We start from the raw sequence: 27,884 nt of genomic DNA on the forward strand, positions 1-27,884 counted from the left end.
CGTCTCCTTAATCATCATAGCTTATTGAAACAACCCAATTCCTACTGGATGAGTCATGGTAATTTGTATTTTTCTGGGTAACTGGTCAGTTTTGTCCTTGTTGTCAGATTTATTTGTGTGAAATTGTTCGAGGTATTCCTTTATTATTCTTTAGATGTTTGCGGGGTCCGTAGTGATACCCCATTTCAGACCAGGCATTGGTAACATAGGCCTTCTGTCTCTTTTCCTTTCTTAGTCTTGCTAAACATTTGTCTGTTCTCGATCTTTTTAAGGATTAACTCTTTGTTAAATTGATTATCCTTATTTTTCTCTTTTCTTTTTTTTATTTTTTTAAAAAATATTTTATTTATATGTTCACAAGATACAGAGAGAGAGAGGCAGAAACCCAGGCAGAGGGAGAAGCAGGCTCCCTACAAGGAGCCCGGTGCGGGACTCGATCCCAGGACCCCGGGGTCATGCCCTGACCTGAAGACAGATGCCTGACCGCTGAGCCACCCAGGTGGGTGTCCCTCCCCCTTTTTTTTTTTTAGTTAGTGATTTTTATTGCTTGAATACATAGCCATATTTATGCAACCAGGGCAGAGGCTGTGGAGGACTCATATTTCCTGTTGCCGGGGGGGAGGATTCTTTTGGTCTTACAATATCCAGCCCAACGGGTGAATACGGCTCTCGATCAGAATCCGTCAGAAAATTTTGTCCTTCTCAAGATGCTTTCGAGCGGCAACAGCTTTCTTAATCAAATGATAGAGGTACCCAGGAAGAGTAGGAGCGAGTCGTTTGGACTTAGGAATTCTCAAGAGTTGGGACGCCTGGGCAGCTCCGTGGTAGAGTCTGCCTGCAGCCCAGGGCGTGACCCTGGAGACCCAGGATCGAGTCCCATGTCGGGCTCCCTGCGTGGAGCCTGCTTCTCCCTCTGCCTGGGTCTCTGCCTCTCTCTGTGTCTCTCACAAGTAAGTAAAATCTTAAAAAAAAAAAAAAAAAAAAAAAAAAAGAATTCTCAAGACTTTACTGCCTGTCACAAAACGTACCTGTGCCACACCACGGGAGTCTCTCAGGATCACACCAATTTCCCCTTCTGGGCCAGTTGGTAGATCTGCTCCTTCTCGTCGTCGTCAGACGTCCACTTCAGCTGGGTGGGAATGCCGTGGCAGCAGTAAGACAGAGCTGACTGGGATGGGCCCTTCCCGGGAGTGTGCATGCGACCCAGGGTCGTGGTGTCCAGGATGCAAAAAACTTTCTGTTTTCAATGTATTGACTTCTATTCTTTTCTTTTTTTAAGATTGATTTTATTTTTATTGATCTCCACACTCACCATGGGCCTCAAACCCACAACCCCATCAAGGCTCGCATACATCACCAGCTGAGCCAGCCCGGAGATCCTGATTTCTATTCTTCGTTATTTTCTGCCTCCTGTCTGTTTTGAGTTTATTTTGCCCTTCTTTTTCTGGGTTCTTGACATGAGAGCTTAGATTGTTGACTTGTGATTTTCCTTCTTTTCCATTGTATGCATGGAGTGCTATGAATTTTCCTCTCAGCACTGCTTTAGCTGCATTCCACAAATTTCGATATGTTGTGTTTTCGTTGTTATTCACTTCAGTGTATTTTTTCATCTCCCTTGAGTTCCTTTTCGACTCTTAGATTACTTAGAAGTGTGTTGTGTCATATTCAAGTGTTTGGAGAACTTTCTGTTATCTTTTTATTATAAAAAAAAAATTTCTAGTTTGATTTCACTGTAGTCAGATAACACACTGTATAATTTCAATTCTCTCTCTTTTTTTTTTAAAGATTTTATTTATTTATTCAAGAGATACACAGAGAAAGGCAGAGACACAGGCAGAGGGAGAAGCAGGCTCCCTGCAGGGAGCCCCATGTGGTACTCAATCCCAGGACCTGGGGATCACACCCTGGGCCGAACACGGCGCTGAGCCACATGGGCTGTCCTATAATTTCAATTATTTTAAATTTGTTGTTTTTTTTTTTTTTTATGACCCGGATTATAGTCTATCTTGATACACATTCCAGGGGCACTTGTCCTACCGACTCTGGTTGTTCTTCAGCTGTAATCATGGGTTTATTTATTTTCTCAGTTCTATCAGGCTTTTCTTTACATATTTTGAGCTCTGTTGTTTGGTGCAAACACAATTTGGAGCTTTGTTATCTGGGTGGGTTGATCCTTTTACCATTGTAAAATGTCCTATTCTGTCTCTGGTAATTTCCTTTGCTCTGAAGTCTATTTTATCTGATATTAATAGAGTCATTTCTGATTTCCTTTGATTAATTTTACACTCTCTTATTTCCCTTTTAACACTCTAGTTTTCAACCTGCCTACATTGTTATATTTGACATGAGTTCCCTATAGACCGCATATTGTTGCATTATGTTCTTTACTCCTTTCAGCCAATCTCTGTCTTTTAATGAAGATATTTAGGCCCATTTATAATAATGTAATTATTGATGTGTTAGGAAGTAACTCTACCATTTAGGTTTCTGTTGTCTGCTGTTCTGATTTTCTGCCTCTATCTTCTTTTTCCTCTCTTCCTGTAGGTTACTTGAATATTTTTTAGAATCCTATTTTTATTTATTTCTAGTTGTTTTTAAAAAATTGATATATAGTTTACATATAACATTACAAGAGTTTGAAGTGTACAACATAATTTAATATTTGTATATATTGTAAAATGATGATTACAGTAAGTCTTATGTGTAGAGTTTCTGAGTGCATCTGTCTGCATAGCTTTTTATTTTTTTTTATTTTTTATTTTTTAAGTTTTTATTTATTTATGATAGTCACACAGAGAGAGAGAGAGGCAGAGACACAGGCAGAGGGAGAAGCAGGCTCCATGCACCGGGAGCCCGATGTGGGATTCGATCCCGGGTCTCCAGGATCGTGCCCTGGGCCAAAGGCAGGCGCTAAACCACTGCGCCACCCAGGGATCCCTGCGTAGCTTTTTAAAAAAAGAAAAAAGATTTATTTACTTTCTAGAGGGGGTGAGTATGAGCAGGGGGGAGGGGCAGAGGGAGAAAGAGAGAAAATCCCAAGCAGACTCCCCACTGAGCACAGAGCCCCACACAGGACTTGATCCCAGGACCTCAAGAGCATGACCTGAGCTGAAATCAAGAGTTGGCTGCTCAAACTACTGAGCCATCTAGGTGCTCACTTTTTTTTATTTTTTTTTTTGAGATTTATTTATTTATTTTAGAGAGAGAGCACAGGGGAGGGGCAGAGAGAGAGGGAGAGAATCCTCAAGTCCACTCACTGAGCAGGGAGCCCCATGTGGGGCTTGATCCCAGGACCCTGAGATCATGACCTAAGCTGAAATCCTGAGTCAGCTGCTTGACTGACTGAGCTCCCCAGGTGCCCCTCTGCATAGTTTGTTTAGTAATTGCTATAGGTATTAAATTATAAATATGTAACATCACAGTCTCTGGTGTTATAATGTTACCAGTTTGAGTGAAGTGTAGAAGCTTTACTTCCTTTTATTTTTTTTCAAATGATCTTTTTCTTTTGTTTTCCTTTTTTTATTTATTCATCAGAGACACAGGCAGAGGGAGAAGCAGGCTCCGTGCAGGGAGCCCGATTCAGGCCTCGATCCCAGGACCCTGAGAACACGATCTTAGCCAAAGGCAGACACTCAACCACTGAGCCACCCAAGTGTCCTGCTTTACCTCCTTTTATATTCCTTTATCTTTCCCTGTTTGTAATATAATCATCTAAAATATTTTTACATGCATTTAAAACCACATCAGAAAGTGTTATCAGTTTTGCTTCGAATATCCAGTGTAATTTAGAAAGTCCAAGAGAAGGAAATCCTACTGCATTTGTTCATATTTTTACTTTCCAGATTCTTCCTTCTTCCTAATATTCCAAGATTTCTTTCTTTTCACTTCCTTTCTGTTTAGAGAAATTCCTTTAACCATTCTTTTCAGATAGATCTGCTGGCAGCAAATTCTCTGAGTTTCTCTTCATCTGAGAGTGTTCTGGACTGTTCCTTCATTCCATATCACACCCAGAATGATATTTTTACTGGGTGTAGGACTCTGTTAATAATTCTTTTCTTTCAGTACTTGAAAAATGCTTTGGCCCTTCCTTCTGGCCTCCATGGTTTCTGATGAGAAATGTACTGTTTTTCCCTTATAGTTAAGGTTTCTTGTTTTTCTGCTGCTTTCAGGATATTTTTCCTGTCTTTAGTTTGCAGAAATTTAATTGTGATATAGCTTGTAGATTTCTTTGGGTTTATCCTGCTTGGCATTTGCTAATGCTAATTGGATCAGTGAATTTACGTTTCTTACCAACTTTGGAAAGTTTTCAGCCGCCATTTCTTAGAGAACTTTTTCAGCCCCATGCTGTTTCTCCTCTCTTGCCAAGACTTCAATGACATGTAAGTTAGATCTTTCATTATAGTCCCACAGGTCCTTAAGGATGTAATCTTTATTTTTTCCATCTAAAAATGGGTAGTTTATATTGGGTAATTTCTGTTGTTTATATTGGGTAATTTCTATTGTTCTGTCTTCCATCCACTGATTTTTTTTCCTTTGTTATGTCTCCTCAATTCTGCTGTTGATCCCTGAGATTTATATATCAGTTATTGTATTTTCAGTTTAAAATTTTCCATTTGGTTCTTCTTCATGTCTTCTGTTCTCTGCTCTTCATTACCGTTGGGCCAGGGGTAAGGATTCCAGCTCTCCACATGGTCCCCACTGACCTTAAAGAGGAGAATTGTGGCCTCATTACCAGCAGGAGGGCACTTTCTGCTCCCTCCTTGGCCTTTGTGATGCTATCAGGTGCGGTTGTTAGGACATCTCATTTCAGCCTCAGCCTGGGGACCTGGGGACTCCACTCCCCACTCAGCTTTTCCTGGTATGGGTGGAGCTGAGGCACAGTTCTCTCTGTAGTGTTGGCTAGAGTGGAGCAATTATTGTCTAAAAGTTTTCTGTGTTGCAAGGCTGCCTCTTTCCTTGTCCTTTGGCTGGAGAGAGCAGGCCTCTCTTGAGGCTGTTTTTGTTTGGGCCTCTTGGTGTCTGAGTTGCTGACTTCCTCAGTTCCAAGTCCAGGATGTGTGCAGCAAAGTGAAAACCCAAGAGAAATCTTACCCACCTTGTCATCCCTAGAGTCCTGAGGTGCTCCAGTCCATCTTTTTCTCCCTACTTTCCAAAATCTTCTCATGTTTGTCTTATTTGATGTACAATGTCCAGGGTTTTTGGTGTATTTCACAGGAGGAACAGGGAAGAGTATTCCAGATCTTCCTAGAATCATTTTTTTTTTTTGAGCACCTATGTATGCCAGCCCTGAGAGACAGAGACTAATGACATTTATTTTTTTGCTTTCAAAGAGCTCAAAGCCTAGCAAAAGAGAGAGACATGCAAACAAATAGATCAAATCCTGCATTCTAAGTATTTCAGTAGGAGACTCTTTGAGGTAGGCTGGAGGCTTGCAGGAGATGGGGGTCACCACCCTACCTGGGATGGGGTGGGTACAAGCATGGCTTCCTACAGGAGGCCAAGATTATTCAAGCTCAACTTTGAAAGAGAAGCAGATTTCTGGATGGACACGATGGGAGGGGCGTTCCAGCAAGGAAAACAGCGGGTACAAAGGTTTAGAGGCATCACACAGCATAAGGACTCAGTGAACTCACTGCAGGCTGTTTGCTGTGGCTGGGGCATGACATGGGAAGGGGGTGGCATGATGAAACCAGAGAAGCTGGCAGAGGGAGGCGAGGGAGCAGGGACCAGATCGCAAAGGGCATTGTGTGCCATGCTAACCCTTGGAAACGTTTGCCGCCTGAAATTATAGGGTTGGATTTGCATCATCCTGGGAGGGACAGCACGGGAAGGGCAGAGATCAGCAGGCCGGTTTTCATCATAGATCGACTGGGCTTGCACGTGGATGGAGGCGGAGCTGGGCCGAAGGGGTCCCCCTGAGGGAGATTCAGGAGACCAGATTCCCGGGATGGGATGAAGGAGGGAGAAGGGAGGAGCGTGGCTCCGCGGCTCAGTAGCCCAGACTGAGAAAAGGAGCATCAGGTTTTGAGAGGGGAAGAAGGAAAAGAAGTTCAGCTCTGGGTGCCTTGAGGGGAGCATCTGCGCAGCCCAGGAGCAGGTCAGATGGACGCCTGTGTCGTCAGGGAAGTTAAAGCCCGAGAGGGACGCCGCTGGCACCCGTGGCAGAGGATTGTTCCTTGGGCCGCGAGCTACCGAGGGCGCCTCCAGAATTACGGCAGAGGGCGGAGAAGTGCTGCCACGCGGGCTGGACCGCCAAGAGGCCGCAGGGCCCGGGGAGGCCGCGGGCGGGGGGGGGGGGGGGGTGCACGACGAGGCGGGGACCAACCCCGCGGCCCTGTTTGTGAGAGAGGAGGTTTCCTGCGGGATCAGGGATCGCGGCCTGAGTGGTGGCGGGGCGAGGGCCCGACGGGAGGCGGCACCGCTGCTGGGCAGGACGACCCGGCGGCCGCTGGAAGCACAAAGGGCCGCCAGGGAGGCTCAGGGGCGATGGGCCCCCCGAGCTCCGGGGCGGAGGGGAGTGGTCCCCCGGCTGCTCCCTGCTGTCCCTCTCACGTCGTGCCAGTGCTTCCAGGGGACACACTCGGCCAGAAGATCGGGCCCACGGGCAGCGCAGGGACCAGCCGCCTCCCCGACGCCAGGAGAGGCCGGAGGAGCCGGGCCAGGTGGGGGCAGGGAGGCCGGGGAGCGGGAAAACCCCAGCAGGGAGGGCCCTGCGGCGCCCACTGGCCCCGGGGGTCCTGGGATTGGGGGAGAGCATTGGTGTCGCGAGGGCAGATGCGGCCCCTGCACAACACTGCTGCTCCCCGTCCCCAGCCCTCGGGGCAGCGTGTGCCCCTGTGTCCCCGCCGCGCCTCCCCCGCGCAGCGCCCTGGCCCGGCCCTGCGGGGCGCACTGAGCGGGAGCCCTGATGTTGGGGCATCTGGGCCTGGGGCTCTGCACCCCTGAGGCCCAGCCGGTTTGTTGATTCTCAGCCTCCTCCCACGGCTCGAGGGGCGCCCGGCTCTGCTGCTTGGTGGAACAGCCTGAGTGGGGCCTGGAGAGGAGAGCAGGGGCAGCCCCACCAAGGCTTCTCAGCCCCCGGGGCCCAGCTGCCTTAACGGAGCTCTCCAACAAGCCCACCCTGTTTCTTTGTCTGCAATTAAGACAGAAAGCTCGTTATCTCTCCTGCTCCCATTATCTGCAGACTCTGCTAAGGGGCTTTTTCTCTAGAGCAGCACCTGCAGAGGCTGATGGAGGTTGACATTAACTCCTTCCTTCCCTGCTGCCGTCGGGAGCCCCTGAGCCCAAGAAAGCACGCTAAGGAGGCAGCTGGGGCTGGCTGGGAAGGCTCCGGGGCAGAGGGAGGTGCAGGGGCCTGGCCAGGGCTCTGTTACAGAGTCTCTGGGTGACCTTGGGCAAGCAGCTGACCTTTTCGGAGCCTTGGAAACCCTTACCTCCTCTCCCTTCTGCCCAAGAAAGCTATGGAAATGAATGAGAAGCTGTAGGAGTTGTCAGCTCCTTCAAGTAACCGTACAAATCCCCAGTCTTGTACCATCACGGCAGCAGGACCGCCAGTAGTCAAGTCCTGGGCCTCGAGATAAAGCACGAGAACCAGTGGCTGTGCCAAGGGGTGGGAGAGGAGGTTTGCTCGTTGGGACCTGGAACTGCCTGCAGAGACTTGGATCTGGTGGGGTTTGCTCACTTTGCAGTGTGTCCTTCAGAAAGTCACCTCATCTCTCTCATCTGCTTTAGTTTCCTTCCTGAAAAATTAGGGAATCCAACTGAATAATCTCCAAGATCCTTTCCAAATGAGAAATCTTATTACCAGTGATGGTTCATCGGTACGATGCAACCCGAGAAGGAAGGAGACCAGCATTTACTGAACCCCTCATATGTGCAAACCTTTCACATTATTTCCACTATAAGTATGAGAAAAATAAGGTTCAGAGAGATTAAATAAGTTGTCTAAGGCCAAACATCCGATACACAGAGGACTCTGGGTTCAAGTCCACATTTATGAGGCTGTAACACCATTGCTCCTTCCATGCCACCCTGTTTTAGGAGGCGTGCCCGTTTAAATGGCTCCTTACAAAGCAGAGATGAGTATAGATGGGAAAAAATAATCTAACTAAAGGCAAGAGAGTCTGAATTCTGACCCTGTAAGTTCTCGGGACTCATGGTGTCCTTAGGGAAGAATGAACGGGAAAGAGCCTTATTCATCTAGTCTCCCTGTGTGGCTGAGAGGTTGCCTGAGATGTGTATGCGGACTCCGAAAGTATGACCTTTCTGGCATTGAGTTCTCTTGCTGCAAATCTGAATAAACTGAGACCCGGAGATGGAACATAGCTGCTAACTCAGCAGCTGCTCCAGGCGGGCATCTGTGGGAGGCAGGGCTCCCCGTAGCCTGTGGGAGCCCTTCCCGAGCGCGTCTGTATGATCTCCTCCAGGCCCACAAGGAACTGTCGGGACTCGCCTCTCAGTCTAGCCCGTGGGCCGGGGCAGCTCCGATGCTCCACCAAGATCTGGATTCGGGGCCTTTGGCTCAGGTCTCTGATCTGTTCCTGAGTCATCCGGAGAGAGGGGTCTGGGAGAGTGTGGAGCAGACAGGGATGGAGGGGATCCAGGAATCTCTTGGCTGGCTGGCAGGAAGCCCAGACCCTGGCGCCCCATGAGGGAGAGGTGGGGGAAGAAGAGCCCCTACATTTTCAAACTGAGGAACTCAAAAGAGCAAGAAACAGGGCGCCTGGGTGGCTTGGTCGGTTGAGCATCTGCCTTCGGCTTGGGTCATGATCTCGGGTCCTGGGACCGAGCCCCATGTCGGGCTCCCTGCTCAGCAGGAAGTCTGCTTCTCCCTCTCCCTCTGCCTCTCCTTGCCCTCGTGCTCTCTCTCAAATAAATCTTTATAAAAAAATGAGAAAACAAACAAAAAGAGTGAGAAACAGGCCCAAAATCCTTACTCCGGAAGCAGCTGACTGAGTCCTCTGGCCCAGCCCTAGCCCTGCACATAGTGATGAGACCAATCTTCCTGACCTGGGTTCCCCATCTGGACATCTGTCCCAGCAGCCACTGGGTGGCTGTTTTTCTCCCCAATCCCTCAAGCTCTGAGCAGGTCGCTGGTACCTTGTCCCCGGAGTCGGGCCCTGGGCTGGATCTCCCCTGCCTCCTGGTTTGGGGATTCAAATTTGTGATGCCTCATCTCTTGCCAAGGGCTTTTTTACAGAGAACTGAAGACCCAGCCGGGGTGTCTTGGTGGCTCAGTTAGTGGAGCATGCAACTCTTGATCTTGGAGTTGTGAGTTCGAACCCCACTTTGGGTATAGAGAGCACTTAAATAAACATAAAAAAAATATATAACAACCCTAGAGCAGCAAATCTCAGAGCATTTTCTGGGGCAAGATATTCTGTGTCAGTGTATAAGATGGTGGCGGGAGGTGCATAGACAGGTTCCTGCAGAAGAATCTATCTGCCTTTTGGAATCTCTATCTGCCCTATGACCCCATTTATATGAAATTTTCAGAATTGGCAATTCCATGCAGACAGAAAATAAATCTGTGGTCGCCGGGGGCTGAGGCTAGGGGGATATAGGGCTTGACTAGTAGCAAGTATGGGTTTCTGTTGGGCACAGTGAAAACGTTCTGGAATTAGACAGTGGCGACGGTTGTACAACTTTGGGAGTATACCAAAAGCCAGTGAATTGTGTGCTTTAAAAGGATGAATTTTTAATTTATTTATTCATGAGAGACACAGAGGCAGAGACACAGGCAGAGGGAGAAGCAGGCTCCATCCAGGGAGCCCGATGTGGGACTCGATCCCAGGACCCTGGGGTCACACCCTGAGCCAAAGGCAGACACTCAGCCCCTGAGCCACCCAGCCGTCCCTAAAAGGATGAATTTTATTATATGTGAATGGTATCTCAATAAAGAAAAGAAGCCCAGAATTTCTCAAACTTACTTGAATATAGACCCATTTTACCTTGGAGCGTTAACACCCAGTGGAAACATTTAAAAAAATGGAGAAGGTTGAAAATTGTTGTTTTACAGAAGGGGCAAGGAGAAAGAAGTAGGCACCTGTGCCTCAGTTTTGTCATCCGTAAAATAACAATCATAATATTTAGCTCCTTGTAGGGTTGCTGTGATGTTAAATGAGTTAATCCATGTAAAGCACTTCAAACATCGCCTGCCCAGTCTGTGCTAAATAAAATGCCTGTTGTCATTATTATCTGAGGGAGCACTTGGGGATGGTCACCGGCTGTAAGCTCTGTAGCTCCATCCTCAACACCACTCTGTAGGGAAGCCACTATTATGTCCAGTTCACAGATCCAGGAGGGAGGCCTGGTGGCCCCGGTGCCACGAGTGATGGATGGCGGGGGGTGGGGGTGGGGTCATGGTCTCTCTGGTTTCAGGGCCCTCACTGCCTCGGAGTTCTAGCCTGAAATCCCCCGGCAATAAGTCCCAGCCTGACGGCCTGTGTGTGCAAGTTCATTGAGCTGTGATTTACACGAAGTGAAATTCAGTGAGTTTTTTACAAATGAATACGGTGGTTTCACACCCCACATGCCACCATGATTTAGAGCATTCCCCCCTTTTCAAAAAGCGTGCTTCCTGGCCCCAGCAGCCCCTGCCATGCTTTTTTTTTTTTTTTTTTTTGGCACAGGTGTTGATGGCCACATGAGAGCTCAGGGGGGCTGCGTGGGGAGCTGTGCTTGGTTGGGCAGAGCTTGCAGGGGTCCAGGGACAGAGGAGCTGCAGGGTTGCAAGCCAGTGGGCCGGCCTTGCCCTCATCAGCCCAGTCAGCCAGGCCTCTTGCCTTGCTGAGAACTGCCTTCTTGCCTCCTTTCCAGCCCCCTTTCCAGCGCAGGGCAGGCGGAACCCGAGGCCGAGGCGAGGGGCGGCAGGCTGGGACAGGGTCACGCACGCAGGGTGGAGCCAGGAGGCCCGGCTGCAACACTGACCCCGGAGAGCGACTTCCTCCCCTCCTGGCACCGATGCCCCCTATGCCCTGCCTTTGCTTTCTTTGTCTGCAATCTTAGCACCATCTCAGCTGTTCCCTGGCTTTTCTTTTTTTTTTTTCCCTGGCTTTTCTTTGTCACCCCTCTTCTCACCCAGTCAGCATAACTACATCATTGCGAAGGAGTCAGCTCTCGGGATGAGCACTCGGGGCTGAAATCCCAGGCCTTGGAATGAGGCCCAGCCCCCTCCTTCCATCTTCTGTGAGACAAAGGTTTCACTCTGATTTTTTTCTCACTCTGAGGGTACCATGGGGCCACCTGGGGGACAAGAGGCAGAGGAGTTGGGACAGCTGGGGGGCTCCGCAGCTGAGCGCCTGCCTTCGGCCCAGGGCATGACCCCCCGGGTCCTGGGATTGAGTCCCACATCGTGCTCCCCGCAGGGAGCCTGCTTCTTCCTCTGCCTGGGTCTCTGCCTCTCTCTCTGGGTCTCTCATGAATAAATAAATAAATCTTTTAAAAAAAGAAGCAGCAGCAGCAGCAGGGGAGGGAGGCTGCGGTAGTTGTCACCCCCTCGGCAGCGGGGACAGTGGCCCGACAAGGAGATGATAGGTGCCCAGAAGGCCGTTTGTACAAGCTCTCTGAGTTGGAGCCCAGTGCGGGGCCCGGATGCCGTGGGGGGCCCCCGAGCTCCCAGCCAGGGGCTCAGCCTGCCTGGGCAAGGGCTGTACAGGCCCGATACAGAGAAGGCAGGAGAGCTAGGTTGGCACCAGGGAAGGAAGCGTGTGCAAATGTATGCAGATGTATGCAAATCTCTGCAGCCCTGCAGACTGCGGTGCCGGCTAGGATGCCACAGCCCCACGCCCCTCCTCAGGTGTGACATGTCCCGGCCCAGGCGTCCCCTCTTCCTCTTCTCCCTCCTCCCAAGGGCATCCCTTCCCTCTCCCTGCCCCCCCCCCCCCGCAGCCCCCACAGTTGCTCTGGGAAAGTGAGGAAGCTGAGTCCTGAGGGGATGGGGCAGGGGAGGGACATGACCCCACACTGAGAAGGACAGCACCCGAAGGACAGCACCCAAACGTGACCGGACAAGCCAGGCTCTTGGTTGCAGTTCTTTCCTGCTCAGCCCCAGGCATCAAAACCCCCACCTTTTAGTTGGGACAGCAGTGCTGGGGTCAGGGGCAGTCACAGGCAGGGCTTGGCAGTCTCAGGTGCAGGCTAAGCCAAGGAGCAGTCTGTGAGCCAGCCTGTCGGTGTCCCCTCTCAATGCCCCACCCTCCCCTGTCTCTGCAGCCGAAGCCCCCCGCCCTGGGAGGGGGCGGACGGAGCAGGGCCCTGAGGTGTGGGAAGCTGCCCCACGGGTGGGGGGCGGGGGAGCAGACTCTTGGTTTGGGCTCCGTGTTCTACAGCCCTGCCTGGCCTCCTCATCTCTCTACTCCCGCACGCTCCCCCCCACCCCCCCATCCCGACACCTGCCATCGGCAAATCCACGTGGAACCTGCAACAACACCACAGTCCTGGCCCAGCGTTGGAGAGAAAGACATACAGACCTCGCCCCGGGAACGCCTCCAGCCGGGCTGCGGGGCTGGGGTCTCCCGATTTGCAGGCAGGTGCTCTGTAGGCCACACCTTCCGTTCAGGGGCAGGGAGGAGGGTAGTCAGTGAGTCGGACTCACGGATGGAAGAATGAGTGCCAGTCCCAGAAGGCTTCCCGGAGGAGGTGGTGTCAGGATTGTGCTGTAAAGACGACGATGCGGGGGGCCCGGGTGGCTCATTGGTTAGGCGTCTGCCCTCGGCTCAGGTCATGATCTTGAGGTCCTGGGATCGAGCCCTGCCTCAGGCTCCCTGCTCAGCGGGGCACCTGCTTCTTTCACTCTCCCCCTGTGCTCGCTCTATCAAATACATTTTAAAAAGTCATCTGTAGAGGCTAAGTGGCACGAAGAGTGGCAGGAGATAACTGGCTGTACCCACAGGGAAGGTGGCGGAAGGCTTCCTCCTGTGGCCCAGGTGGGGAAGCGAGGTTCACTGTGGGATGAGGAGCCAGCCCGGATGCCTCAGCTCTGAGCTCAACCTGTCAGACCAGGGGTGACTGGGGATTCCCTTGGTGGCCCTGTCCCGTCACTCTCAGATGCTGCCTTTCCCGTCTTGGGGCCACCGCCCCTCTGAGTCACATCTTCCCACTTCCCGATTACTGGGGGCCCCTGCGGCTGCTGGTTAGCCTGCACAGGGCCCCCGTCATCAGACCCTGAGCAGCGTTGTCCCACGTGGAAGGGGGAGATTGAGTATGTGGGGCCGAGTAGGGACTGCACCCCGGGGCCTGGGCGGGGGGCGGGGGCGGCAAGAAGTGTTCCATCACAGCCCCCGCTCTGGCTCTCGGAGGCCTCAGGTGACTGATGGACTGATGCTTTTCCCAGGCCCGGTTGGTGTCCGGCCGCAGCCCCTGTTCATCCATCAGCCCCACGAAACCTGTCAGCAGGTTGGGGCCACTTTGGTTCTCAGGCCTCAGTATGCTCTTGGCCAGAGACAAGCTCCCCTCCCCTGCAGGCTGCTCATGCAGGCCCAACCCCGAAGACATCTGCTCTCCCTCCGAGCCCCAGGAGCCTGGGCCCTACAACATGTGTCCCTGTTTTCTTTGGCCCTTTCGGCTTTCCTCCAATTAGTCAGGCCCTGGGGCAGTGGCTAGACGCCGATGAGTCAGAAGACTGTGGACCCAAATCCAGAACCAGGAGTTTATCCAAACGTCGGTGACCTTTCCCTGCTGATTCTTCGTTTTCTCAAAGCTGTTCTTGAAGCTCTTTGGTCCTGGGCCTGCGCCACCGTGTTTGTAGTGTGTAAGCTTGATGGTGTCCCACTCGTACTCTCCTTGGGGCTCCCCGTGCCCGTGGCGTGGGCGCAGGCCCCTCCTCAGCTCTGCCTCTTGCAGGCTCTCCCTCCCACTTCTGCTCCAGCTGCAGGTGCCGGGGGGGGGGGGGGGGGGGGGCGGGGGGGTGTGACGAGCCTTGGGCCCTCAGGGGCTCTTGCTCGGATGGTGATGAATCAGAAGCATGTGCTAAGACTCGGACCTCAGGCCCCGGGGAGCGTAGTAGGACCCCCCTCAGAGCAGGGAGGAGGAGGAGGCCAAGTGCCCCCAGCTGCTCTGACAACACCACCGGTGGGGAGCTGAGAGCCAAGGACGCTAGCCTGTCTTCCCGGCCCTACTGAGGCTCAGGGCCAACCGGGCCCCGGCCGTTCTCACCCCTTGCCGTGGAGTGCAGCATGAGGCTGAGGGCTCATTTCCGCCCTACCTGTGCACCTCGGGGCCTCCCAGGTTGGAAGGTTGGGGCTCCCAGGATGGCCCAGGAGAGAGAGGGAAGGGGGCTGCTGGAACGAGATGTGGAACACTCCCCTGCTGCACGGGGTCTGGCAGGAGTGGGAGCTGGCTTGTGGGCGAGGGCAGACTAATGTTGAGGACATCTCAGGACCAGTCGCTGCCCGCGGAGCTCGGCTAGTCCGACTGCTGACAGAGCCCTCTGTGGAGCAAGCCCTTTCAGCAAGGAGGATGGCTGAGGCCTGGCTCTGCGGGGCCTGGGGGAGCTGAGGCTCGGGGCTTATTGGGGGGCGGGGGAGGTGGACATTATCACTGGAGGGAGGATCCAAATGGACTTTCTCTGACACATGGATAGCAAGTGAGGGGAGCTGAGGGGGGACGTGGGTGGGTAGGGAGAGGAGCTGGCCCCTCTCCGCCAGCAGGCCTCTGCAGAGCACTGGGGCTGAGCCGTGGGAGGGAAGGCCTGGATGGGAAGGCCCAGCCGTGGGATGAGAAGGCCAAGCCCCAGGGTGGGAAGGCTGTGATGGGAAGGCTGAGGTCTGGGGTGGGAAGGCTGGGGTGGGAAGGCTGAGGCCTAGGATGGGAAGGCTGAGCCGCAGGGATGGGAAGGCTGAGGTCTGGGGTGGGAAGGCTTGGATGGGAAGGCCAAGCCGTGGGGATGGGAAGGCTGAGGCCGGGATGGGAAGGCCCAGCTGTGGGATGAGAAGGCCAAGCCCCGGGGTGAGAAGGCTGGGATGGGAAGGCGGAGGCCAGGATGGGAAGGCCGAGGCCAGGATGGGAAGGCCCAGCTGTGGGGTGAGAAGGCCAAGCCCCGGGGTGGGAAGGCTGGGATGGGAAGGCGGAGGCCAGGATGGGAAGGCCGGGGTGGGAAGGCAGCTGAGCCTCCACCCGCGCCGCGGGAAGCAGGAGCTGTCCAGCAGAGGGACCTGCTGAAACGAGCAGGGCCTGGCCTGCCGGAGGCCTCAGGGGAGACGCGTGGTGGCTTCCCAGGGTGCCCTCTGTGGCTCACTGCCCCTCTGCGCCCTCGGGGTTGGGAGGTCCGTGTAGAGGGCCAGCCCCGAGGTGGGGAACACTGGGCAGAGAATCTCTGCATCTTCTCTGTGGGGAAGGGCATTGGTGGAGGAAGAGAAACAACAGGACGTTCCAGAAACGCTCCAGTGTTCAGCTCTAAGCATGAGTGGAGTCCGAGGTGCTTTGCACTACTCGGGTGTCCTGTGCCAGGCACAGCTAGGAAGTCCCCGGAGGGAGCGGCGTGAGAGCGTTTGGAGGTTGCTTCATGCCTCCTGTGCCAACTGGCATGACCAGCGCTTAATGGCTTACTGGGCAGGCACTGCCCCTGCTGCGTGGCTGAGGACCGGTGTCCAGGCCCCCTGCTTGTCTCCAGGGCCCGGGCGGGTCCTGAGACACCCGCTGCTGACCTAGGCCATCTCTGGTGTCTGCTCTGCTTGCAAAGGTCACTTGTGTGAGCTCGCTTTGTCCGGCTTTCTGTGGGCCTCGGGGTAGGCACGGGACGCGTAGGAGTGTCGCAAGGCACCTCACCTGGCCTGATGCTCAGGACGTCCCCAGTGCTTCTTCCCCACGCCCGCCCTCTCAGCTGTTGTCTCAATAACCCGAGTCTTCAGCAGCCCCACCTGGCTCTCTCCTCGCCTCTGTTCTGGCCCCATCCACCAGCCTTTCTTTAAGCGCTTCCTTGAAGCTCCCGCTTCCCCCAAGTGCCAGGGGATGCCGACCGACCGGGTTTCTCACCTCCATTCACCAGGCCCCTCCTCGCAGGCAGTGACCAGGGGGCAGGCCGGGGGCAGGCCGGGGCCGCCGTGCAGCATCACCGCGAGTGGGGACTCAGGATTAGAGGTCGGGCCTCCATCGCGGCCCCTGTCTGCCAGCCACGGAAGGAGGAAGAAATGCCGTCCCAGTGCTTTTGGGCTTACTTGAGAGCAGCGTTCCTCTGCGCCCCGTCGGTCATGGCACGATGTCCCATGCCCTCGAGTGTCCTTCCCCACCTGGTGTGGCACGTCCCTGCCAAGCCCCGTACTTCCTGACCCAGCACACTCCTCCTCTGTGAGGGTATCAGCTAACTATGGTGCAAGCCCCCCGGGATCGTCTCCCGGGCCGCCCGGAGCCGCACTCGTAGCAGACACGCTGAGCGGCGGCGGCTGAGAACGTCAGCTCAGGGCCAGCAGCCTGGCTTCAGTGTTGCCCACCCCACTCCGTAGCTGTGTGGCTTAGGCGCGTGCCTTAACCCGTCTCTGCCTCAGTTTCTTCCGCTGTCAACAAGAGGAGAATGATGACGTTCTCTACCTAATGGGGTGTTGTGAGGATGAAAGCAGGTGATCCCCGTGAGACATGGGGAGCGACTACCTGGCATGGGGTGAGCGGGTGAGCGTTCCATCAGTGTTAGTTGTTGTTACTGTTTCTGCCCCGTCCGGGACCCCAACTCTCACATCGGGTGGGAGAGGCGGCCAAGAGCACATTCACCTTATCTGTCTGTCAGTCCCCTCCTGACGATGGGGACTCTCCTCCCTTCCCCCGTGACCCCGAGGCGAGTCCAGGTTAGCTCAAGGCCTTGGACACACTGAAGATGGAGTCTGATCAAGCCAGTCCTGTCATTGGTGGAGGAAACTGAGGCAGCTCATGGGCTAGACCTGCAGAGAGATCCTTGGGTTTCTTATGGATTGGGCAGGAGCTGACCTTGTCGTTCTTTGACCCTGTCCTCGGCCCCGATTCAGTGCCTGGTTGTGAGATTCCCTCTTCCATCATATCCCCATCACTACTTCATGCGGTCGTCTCCTCGACCGTGTCTCCCGGGCATCTGCTATGTAGACAGGACTGTGCAAAGTATGGGGGGCACAGTGGGGAACGGTAGAGCTTCCAGCCTAGTGGGGAGATGCTGAACAAGTGGGATGGGTTTTAACGAGTGAGAAGCAATGGGAACGTTTGATCTGGTGTGGGGGTGAGGGAAATCATCACCGGGGAAGTGAGCAGTGATGGGGCCGGGGGTCAGTGAAGCGAATGAGGGGAGGGTGTGGTCCAGGCCCCCACTCTCCAAGGCACCCAACGTCTCTCCGGGTTCACGCAAGCCCGCCTCGGCCAAGCACCTCCCTGCACTTTCCCTCCAGGCCCTCCCACCCTCTCTGAAGGTGGCTCTGCGAGCTGTGTGGCTGTTTTGACTTGGGGCTTCCTCATCAGGTCTCCGTGTGCAAACCACAGACTATCACATAACCTCTTAACATGCCCCTGGGGCCTGCTGGTTAAAGCCTGCGGAGAGGATTCGCAAGGACACCTTCCTGCAGGCCGTGGAGCCCCCGCGCCCCTGTGCTGAGGCCTGAGCAGCGCTGGGCAGCCAGCGAGAAGGGCCAGGTTTCCTCCCTCCCACTCCCCAGGAAGCTCGGCCTCCAGCACTCCACCCTGCTTCCTGTTTGGTAGGGACGATTTCCTGGCCTCTTTCCTTGCCAGCTGTGTCTCATTTCCTCCTCTGCCTCTCGTGGAGCCCCTGCTCTGTGTGATGAGGTGAGGCAGGCGCCCCCCCTGTGCAGCGTGACATCTCCCACCTGAACCCGCATCCCCGGGCCTCCGAGAGGGGTCTGCACACCCGCCTCTGCAGGGGGCAGGGCACAGCTCCCGGCTGCACCGTGCCAAGGTGCCAAGGTGTCCAGTTCCTCCAGCATCTATTGAGCGTCTACTATATGCCAGGCATGGCCCTGGGTGCCAAGAGTCCAAACTGAGAAGTCAGCCCTGTGTAGACTGTGGAAGCTTTGTGGGGGTCAGGGGGGACACTTAGCTCCCCATAGAAGGTCAGGGAGGCCGTCCTGGGGGGGATGATGTCTGAGCTGAACACAAAGGGTGAATAGAATTCAGCTTAAAGAAAGGCTTGAAACCACAGGGCGTGTGGATAAATGATAAAAGCCTGAGGCGGGGAGGGTTGGGGGATGAGGTTTGGAGACAGGGAAGAGTCAAGTCAAGGAGGGTCTTAGAGACCTGCCCCCACAAGGAACTTGGTTTTGTTACATGGGAGAGTCATGGTTAAGCCCACATTTTAGCCAGGTCCTTATAACCTCAGTGAGTAAATGGTGTGAGGGGACCAGCCAGCCCGGGGCCGGGAGGACAAGCTGTGCGTCCTGGTGACACGTACGTAAGGGCCCGAATTAGGGCAGTGGCACTAGGACACAGGGGTCAGGAAAAATTGGCAGGACCGCAGGACTGGCCGGACGGCGTGGCCTGGCACTGGGGACCTGGGCTCTGGCCAGTTCTGGGTTCTGGCTCTGTGACTTCGCGTAGTCTCTCTCTCTCTCCAGACCGCGAGTTCGCCATCCATCAAGCGCCTTCCCCACTTAATAGCAGGAGTTGAGATGGTGGAAGTAAAGCAGCAGGTGCAGGCGGTCCTCGTGTTGATCGCCGCTTCGGGTGGGTGCAGGCCGCGGGGTGCAGCCTGCTGGGGGGCAGCCACACTGTCTTCAGCTCCCGAGCAGGGGCAGGTGGGAGGGAGACGCCGCCTCTTTCTGTGGCTCGTCCTGCCACTGGCAGGGCCCGACAGAGGCCGTGAAATCCCTGTCCCTTCCTCCGGACGGGTGATCGTCATCAGGGGGTACATTAGAACCGCGGGGCGGGGGGACCTGCCCTTCAGAAAACACTTCTGGAGGCACCCTGGGGCCAGGGGCTGCTGGGGGCCCCACTCAGCACAGGAGGAGGGTTGGGGCAGGATCTGTGCCTGCTGGCAGACGCCGGCTGCCCGGCCTCCCCACCTGGGCTTTGCCTGGCCCGGGGGGGCGGTGGGCGGGGGGGGGGGGTTGAGCTGGCACCAGAATCGCACAGAGGCGGGCCTTCAGGCCGATGAGGTCATACTCTCCTTGGACAACATGTTGCAGCATTTCCTAGCTCCTTGTCATGTTCTTGTGTCCGACCCCAATCTTTCTGGCTAGAAGGGGACTTCCTTTTCCAAGGCCCTGTTTTCAATGGGAAAGGAGAACAAAGGCTTCGTATCTGCAAAACTCATTAGCCAGTCTCCCCTTCACCTTCACTCTCGGGATAAGCCACCCCAGTCCATTAACCTTCGCTGGCTGGCCCCCACTCTGAACACCCCTCTCCCCCGGATGCAGTTCCAGTTCCCTGTACCCCCTCATAGACCACAGAGCACAAAACTAATTGGCGGAAGGGTCTGTACGGCCCTGACCCGTGGCTGGTTCAGGAGAATGGAGTTTCTGGCAACGCCGCGTCTGTGGCGCCCAGCCAGCCAAATCCAGGGCTTCGCGCCCACTCTGATGCTCGTCTCGGGAGCTTCTCTCCATGAATCTTGCGTCTCTAGGAAATCAGAGCCTTTCCCATGAGCCCCTCTCGTTAGGAGGGGGACGCATCGGGCAGGCTTGCTAGCATCTGCTCTGATTCTTATTCAGAGCCACTCATGTAATTGCTATAAAAGAGACCAGGCTAAGGGACAGAGGGAGGATGGGAAGGTGTCTGTGTCATAAACAAGGAGAGATATTTAGTGGTTTTTAAGCGCCATAGTCATCTCCAGGGAGAGCTTGAGAGGAAAAAAATAACACTTTATTTGGAAACAATTCTGCTGAGAGGCAGGCTCGTCGCAGCTTCACTTTCCCTGCTATTTATCATGAAGTGTTGTGTGCTCAGAAATAGGGGCCGATTCTGAAGTCACAGGCCCGAGTTCTGGGCTCCAAACAAGGGGGCAGCTCAGACCGAGTTATCTGCCCTAGAAGGGAAGGGTCTGGAGCAGGGCACCTCATTCTTCTGACTCTTCGGGGCCGGGACTCCGCAATCAGCTGTAGAAGCCTTTGAACCATCGAATGGCCTCTGTATGGGAGGGATCCGAGGCTGAAGAGCTCCAGAGGGAAAGATATGCTCTAGGTGGAGGCTGGCCCTCTAATGACCCTCATCCCTTGGCTCATCATCCCTGAGGCTCTCTCTTCCTTTTACTCCTGCCCAGTGCTCTGCTCAGAATTATCCTGCTCAGATCATTCCAAGGGTCAACAGTAACCCATATGCCTTCCTCTTTTCCCCTGGAGCATGGCTGGGAGAGGCTGAGTTTGCAAAAGGAAATTTAAATTTTAAAGGATTAGAGGGGTGGCGGGGAGCTAAATGGGGATGGGGGAATTGGGATTGGATCCTGGAACAAAAAAAGAACATGAATGGAAAAGCTGGTGAACTCTGAATCAAGTTTAGTTTGCTTAATAAGCATGTGCCAGTGTTGATTTCTTAGGTTTGTTTTTATTTTTTATTTTTTGTTATTTATTTATTTATTTATTTATTTATTTATTTATTTATTTATTTATTTTTAAAAAGATGTTATTTATTTATCCATGAGAGACACACAGAGAGAGGCAGGGATACAGGCAGAGGGAGAAGCCGGCTCCATGCAGGGAGCCCGATGTGGGACTCGATCCTGGGACCCTGGGGTCACGTCCTGGGCTGAAGGCAGATGCTCAACTGCTGAGCCACCCAGGCACCCCTCTTAGGTTTTTTTTGTTTTTGTTTTTTTAATTTTTTACTTTCTTTCTTGGTTTTGACAGATATAGGAAGGTTGTGAAAAATGTTAACACTGAGGGAAACTGGGCAAAGGGTACGTGGGAACTCTACTATCTCTGCAGCTTTCCTGTAAATCTAAAATTCTTCAAAATAAAAACTTCATTAAAAAAAAAAGGTTGGAAGGGGCACAAAAAACAAGGATGAAGCTGAAACTTCAAGAGGGTGAGGCTTAAAAAAAAAAAAAAGAGGGTGAGGCTTTGTGGCGCTGAGGTGTCTGATCCCTCGGTCCCAGTGGAAGAGCAAAGGGCTCTCCTGATGCCGAAAGCCCTTAGGATCAAGTTTATCCTGAGTTAACCACCCCCCTAGCACGCGACAGATTCCCTAGCTGAAGTGTGTGGTTCTGGAAGCTTCATTTCCTCCATCTTCAGAGCCAGAGCTGTCCCCTGGGCGTTTGCCCTTTCCTAGGGCCCCTGCAAAAGCTAGTTAGTAGTGGTCACTGATCCCCCACCCAGCTCCAGGGAATGACTCGATTAGAGGGATATTCAACTCTTGTGGCTGTAACATGGGAAGCCAAGATGTAAAACAGAGAAATCAGAAACTAGTCCGAGCAGAGACCCCTTTCCATTCCCTCATGCGGTTGAGCGCGGTCTCCAGCAGTCCCGTGGAAAGGACTGAGCCCACTTAGTTCAGGTTAGCCACTGCCCCCCACGCACCTCAAGATGAGCTCATGCTGTGTGTTTCTCACACTCGCCCCACCCCTGACCCACCAGAGGGAATGAGCCGTTTTGCAGAAGTTCATCTCCTGAGGCCCCAGGATGAAAATCCGGGTGATCTGAACCACTGGCCTGTGCTGCGGGTGTCCGATGGCTGTTGTCTCCCACCCAATCCCGGTCAGGGCCACCCCCCCAAAGTCTTCCCTAAACCTCTCGCAGCTGCAAGCACAGGCTGCTTTTTCCATGTTCCTCCCAGCACAGGAGAAAATGAACTGGACGCCATCAGAGCTAAAGCGACCCCATGTTCTTGAAGCAGCGATTAATCCTTTTCTAAATTATCTTTGTTTTTTTTTTTTAAAGATAATTTATTTATTCATGAGAGACGCAGAGAGAGGCAGAGACACAGGCAGAGGGAGAAGCAGGCTCCTTGCGGGGAGCCCGATGCGGGACTCAATCCCGGGACCCTGGGGTCACGCCCTGGGCCAAAGGCAGATGCCCAACCGCTGAGCCCCCCAGGTGCCCCCCTAAACTATCTTTTTGTATGTGAAATCATGTAGAGTCCTTCGGGCTCTGGCTAAGACCTGCTAAGAAGAGTGCTCAAAGCAAGATGTTGCTCTAGGCTGGGGGTGCCCTGGAGCGGGGGCAGCAGAACTAGGAGTTGGCTGCCCGCCCCCCGCCCGCTCACACTCCTCCTGGCCTTCCCCAGGCCCACTCAGCCCCCCACACCCAGCCTCCCCCAGCCTGGCAAGCCTGGCTCAGGCCAAGCAGAAATGGTCCCCGCATCCCTCTGATGCCTGGTGGCTTTATTGGAAAAGTCAGCCTGGAAACCACAGAGGGGTGTAGGGTGCTGGGGGCTGGAGCTCGGGAAGCACCGTAGACGGTGAGACAGCTGAGTTAAACGGCGTCTGCGTGAGTCATCGCCCCCCTGCCTGCCTCCCCAGGCCTGGCGTCAACCTAGAAGCTGGTGAGACAGTTACCTTCTCAGCCGGCTAAATTGCTCTCTGAGGACAGAACCAGAAAGACTGAACTGAAAATTACAGCAGAAAAGGTTTAGGCTAGACATCAGGAGTCTTTCTGTGAACTTCATGGGCCCCAAAGGATTTTACGGTGTCGCTTTCTTGGGAGGCATCCAGTGCTTTGCCAAAGCTCCACCTGCCCCCGGGTAACCGGGTCAGTCCTGCCCTCTTGAGCAGCTCTTCTTCTGTGACGTGGTGACTTCCATTTTCACCAACAGTCCTCACGTGGTCCCAGGCTGGAAATGCTCATCATTGGGAAATAGAAATGGTGGTTGAGCGCTTTTACCTGCAACTGCCGTCAGGCCTCCCTGCTGCCTTTGGCTCCTGGTGACAGAAGTCATTGCTTTGGCAAAATCAATTTGCTTGGGAATGAGCCTGGAGATGTGTCTTTGCTTTGTCTTCCATGTGTCTGTGTTCTCTCTTCCACCGTCGTCGCCGTAGTCACATTTGATTCGGGTGCTAGAGGAGTGCCCAGGCAGCTTTGTTCCCTCCTTGAAGGAAGATCAGAGGGGCCCCAGCCCAGGCCGATAGGTCTCCACTGTGGGGAGTTCTGAGTGCCCAGCATTTGGGACATCCATAGGGGCTCAGGATGGGGCTAGGTTCTTGGCCGATCTGCTTGAATATGGTCTTCATTTTATTTATTTTATTTTTATTTATTCATGAGAGACACACAGGAGCAGAGACACAGGCAGAGGGAGAAGCAGGCTCCCTGCGGGGAGCCCAATGTGGGACTCGATCCCAGGACCCCAGGATCATGCCCTGAGCCGAAGGTAGATGCTCAACGGCTGAGCCCAGGTGTCCCTTGAATATCATCTTCCTGATGACTCTCTGAGGGAGGGATTATTATCCCCATTTCACAAATGAGCAACTTGACCTAGAAGGGTTAATAGTTTGCCCGCGTCTCAGGCTGGAGGCGTGTTGGTATGTATGGATGGAAGCCAGGTCTTCGGACGTTGGGAACAGGGCTCTCTTTCCACTCCACCACACAGCCTGTCAATTCTGGTCCTGATCGCGGTGGTTAAGGTAACAATGGGTGGTTGGTCACAGAAGGGCCAACAACCATAACCATGCGGTCGTCGCCTTCCTGAGCCCGCCCACAGTGTGCTTGTCACGTCAGCCCATTGACTCTCAGAACAACCCTGTGAGGTACATGTTGCTATTCCCGTTTTGAAGATGAGAAAACTGAAGCTCCGAGAGGTCATGTTGCTTGAAGGGGGTCACACACCAAGGGATGGGCAGGGTGGAGATTCAAACCCAAGCGTTTTCTCTAAAGCCTGTCGTCATTCCACTGTATGGTAGCATCTCCCCATAGAATTTCCCCCCTGTGATATTTAGGAACTTCTTTTTGTCTAAATCTCCATTCGTCGTGCTACAGTGTAAATGGAGGTATGAAAATATATTAATCTGTGTTTGTTTTGCTTTGTTGTTTTTACCGAGGGCATCCGAGCAAATACACAGTGGTGACCCGGCCCCGAGGAGGTTGAGTGTTCTCTCTTCTCATTTCTATTTTTTTCTCTTCACCCTGGTCCTGTCTTCTGCTTCTCTCCTGTGCCTTTGTGTCCCCCCCAGGGTGTTTCTCTACTTTCCCACCTTCCCCTTATCATCCTTTCTGCTCCCTTAGACCTCAGCAGCCAATCCTGTACCTCCAGCATCTCGTTGCCAAGCAACAGGCTTCCTACCTGCCCCATTGTGTTAGAATCTCCATGACAACAAGTACTGCCAAAAGAGAGAGAGAGAGAGAGAGAGAGAGTAAGTTAGGTGGTGGTAGGAGGAGGTGGTGAGACCCTGTATTTCAGGACATTTGTGCAGTTTTACCAGCAACAACTTGCTTGCTCGCAGGGCCCCCAGAGAGCATCACAAATAGTCTCAACCAAAACCTCATGAGATAACGAGTCATGAGAGTGACAGTCTGCATGCAGAGATACAGATTCTAGCTTAGGGACATTTTTGTGAGAGCCGAGGACAAGAGCCACAGGCATTTTTTGGGTTTAAATAGAGCGGGGCAAAAAAAAAAAATACAGTGGGGCTGGGCCACACGATCACCTTTCTGGGGGTCAGTTCAGGAAGGCAGCCCCGATGAGGGAGGGTTTTTCAGTAGTTGCCTGAGTGGGGAAATGGGGAGAGTACGTTTCAGTAGGAGATGGTAGGGGTGCAGCTGAAGGGTCCACGCCCAAGGCAAGCAGCATCCAGAGAAGGGCTAAGGCCAGGGATGGGAGCTGATGGACGGAGGCTGGAACAGATCTGAGCCACACAGGCTCCTGCCCAAGGACTGTCGGGTGTATGTGAACCTTGTGAGATTTTCCTGGTCTGTCCAGCTCAGGCACAAGTTGGTCTCAGCTGCCCCTGCCTCCCCTCCGCCTGCCTCTATGCCCCTGCCACCTCCCTGCTTTGTGTTCCTATTCCAAAGGTCCAGGGAAAAGGAGGGAAAGAAGAGGTGGGAAAGGAAGTGAGGACAGCATTGGATTTCCAGGGGCCTGGGGTGTTCACAGAGGGGACCCAGACTCTTCCAGCCTCGGTGCTGAGGGCCTGGCAGGCATTCACTGGGTGGCTCCAGGCCACTAGGATGGCGGTCAGGTGATGGACTCCGAAAGAGGAAGGAGTGAAAAGAAAGGGGAGGGGAGCCTAAGCCGGTCAGAACATCTAGGAACGACCTACCTGGACAGGTGGCCAGGGACCAGCCAGGGACCCTTGTGAAGGCAGAGCAGGGCCTTCTTGGACTTACTTATTGCTCGAGGTAGATGGTGCATAGAAGACCCCCCTCACGCAGTGGCTGGCACTTGTAGGGACTCCGCGATCTCCCCCAACCACCTCATCTTGCCGGCACTTCCCCCAGTGGTACTGTCGTGTACTTCAACCCAAATGTTGAGGCCAAGGCTCAGCCTGTCGTGCTGTCCTGTCCGTGCACCTGGCCCTGGGTGTTCTTGGTCCCTCCAAACCTCCAAAGCAGAAGAACCAGGAGGTCCCAGCCCCAGGATTCAGCGCTCATCATAGACCGTGCTCTCCTAACTTCTCACTTAAATCCCCAGAGTAGAGCAGTTCCTTGTTCTGTGTGTTCAGAGGGCAGGGAGAGCAGGATCTGCTGGGGGGGATGGGGCGGGGGGGCCGCCCGAGCATTTTGGCCTCCAGCTTTGCTCCCCTGCCTGGCCTGACTATTCAAGAACATTGCGAAAGCTCTTGGCATGTGTGGCCGCGTGGAGGGCCAGGCCCCCAGCAGAGGCTGCAGCCCCACTGCTGAACTAGGCCCTTCTGATGTAGGATCCTCGGAGCTGAGAAGGAAGGAGACGGTGAGTCAGAGGCTCAGACCCCACGGGAGGGAGAGCACGTCGGTCGACTCTCTCTGGACAGCAGTCTGCAGTTTATGACCAAGAGGCTTCATGAGGTTGGCCTCTGTTCCTGCTGATTCCCCTTCTGAGAAAGAAGCCTGAGGACGTGAGCAGAGGCCCAGGCTAAGCTCGTCTGCATGTTCATCACAGCCTTGTCCGTACTAGTGAAAAACTGGAGGCGACCAGCGTGGGGAGGGATGCTGAGACCGTTAAGGAATTTCTGTAAAATGCATTTGCTTGATGGTTTATTATCTACTAATAAGTAAGGATTTTTTAGAAAAACAATTTCAAGATACTTAGATGGTGGGGGCACCTGGGTGGCTTAGTGGGTGAGCGTCTGCCTCGGGCTCCGGGCGCAACCCCGGGGTCCTGGGATCAAGTCCCGCATCGGGCTCCCTGCAGGGAGCCTGCTTCTCCCCCTGCCTCTCTCTCTCTCTCTGTGTGTCTCTCATGAATAAATAAATAAAATCTTTAAAAAAAAGATTTTTAGGGATCCCTGGGTGGCGCAGCGGTTTAGTGCCTGCCTTTGGCCCAGGGCGTGATCCTGGAGCCTCGGGATCGAATCCCACGTCGGGCTCCCGGTGCATGGAGCCTGCTTCTCCCTCTGCCTATGTCTCTGCCTCTCTCTCTCTCTCTCTCTCTGTGACTACCATAAATAAATAAAAATTTAAAAAATAAATAAATAAATAAATAAAAATAAAAAAAAGATTTTTAGATGAAAAGTAAAAATGCTTAATTCCTCATAAGAGACATGACACGTATGTATAGGATAATCACAATTTCATAGGGATATATCCTATAGTTGTGTACACGTCTATACTGTATGTATTGTATACGGATAATATGTACCGGACTCACGTATAACACATGAGTGTGGACAGTAAAAAACCTGGAAGAAACCAAAACATTTAAAAATGCTAACTGTAGGCTAGTAGGTTTGTAGATGATAGGCTTTCTCTTCTTGTATTTTTCTACTTTTCCAAGTTTTTCTAGTGAGTGTCTTGTTTTATAAGAGCTAACCTTTATTAAGCTCGCTCTCTGGGCCACTGTGCTAAGCATTTTTCACACTGTTTTGGATTGCTGGTGTCTCCCCAAATTCCTATGTTGAAATCTTTTTTTTCCTATTTTTTTTAATTTTAATTTTTTTTTCCTCTGTTGAAATCTTAACCTCCAAGGTAATCATATTAGAAAGGGGGGTCTTCGGCAAGTGACCGCCTCATGAGTGGGATCGGTGCCCGTATGAGAGAGACCCCGGAGGGCTTGTCGCCCCTCCAGCCCCGTGAGGTCACAGCCAGCGGCAGCCCGCTCGGGGCTCAAGAAGCAGGTTCTCAGTAGACTCCGAGCCTGCGGGCACCACGATCACAGCCTCAGGACGGTGAAGTTCTGTTGTTCACAAGCCACTCGGTCTGTCATATCCTGTCAAAGCAAATCCAAGTGGACGAAGACACACGTTATCTCATTTTATTTTTATAGCGACTCGGTGGGATGGATACCCTTATTTTTTTTTAATTTTTTAAAATAAAGATTTCATTTATTAATTATGAGAGACACAGAGAGAGAGAGACGCAGGCAGAGGGAGAAGCAGGCTCCGTGCGGGAAGCCCGATGCGGGACTCGATCCCGGGACCCTGGGGTCACGTCCTGAGCCGGAGGCAGATGCTCCACCGCAGAGCCACCCGGGCATCCCAAGATACCCTTATTTTCTAGATGAGACAGTCAGAGCTCATGGGGCATAAGGAACTTTCCCGGAGCCACCGGGTTCGTACACAGCAGAGCCACATCCTGAACAACACCCCAGAAGAAGTTCCGACCATAAACGCGGGCCTTCGGGTGGGAACGGGTGGGTGGGCCCATCTCCTGCCTCGGACGGAGCCCTGGTCCCTCGCTGTTCTCTGGCAGCTCTGGTCAGACCTGACCGACCTCTCCAGTCGGAGGTGGCCCCGCGCAGAGCCCTGGGCCGGGACCCGCAGGACAGCTGCGTGCGGCCCGGTGCAGGCAGTGTGGACAGGTGCGCTGCCCGTCTGCCTGGCGCGGGGGGAGGCAGAGGGGGCGTTGCCCGGCGCCAGCTGCTGGGGCACCCCGGACGCTCTCCTGGCAGCCTCGGGGCCCCGAGGAGCTCCACTCTGGGACCTG

At 53.6% G+C, this 27,884-nt stretch overlaps 1 protein-coding gene across 1 annotated transcript in view; it reads left to right on the top strand.

The window, feature by feature from the left end:
- Positions 1-477: 477 nt before the first annotated feature.
- NAV1 (neuron navigator 1) overlaps positions 478-27,884 on the top strand; it is a 209,923-nt gene continuing 182,516 nt past the window's right edge. Inside the window, exon 1 of the mRNA XM_072831401.1 lies at positions 478-499. The gene's annotated coding sequence lies outside the window, so the exon portion shown is untranslated. The remainder of the gene's footprint in view (positions 500-27,884) is intronic.

The sequence above is a fragment of the Canis lupus genome, chromosome 6, assembly GCF_048164855.1.
Source record: "Canis lupus baileyi chromosome 6, mCanLup2.hap1, whole genome shotgun sequence".
NCBI lineage: Eukaryota > Metazoa > Chordata > Mammalia > Carnivora > Canidae > Canis > Canis lupus.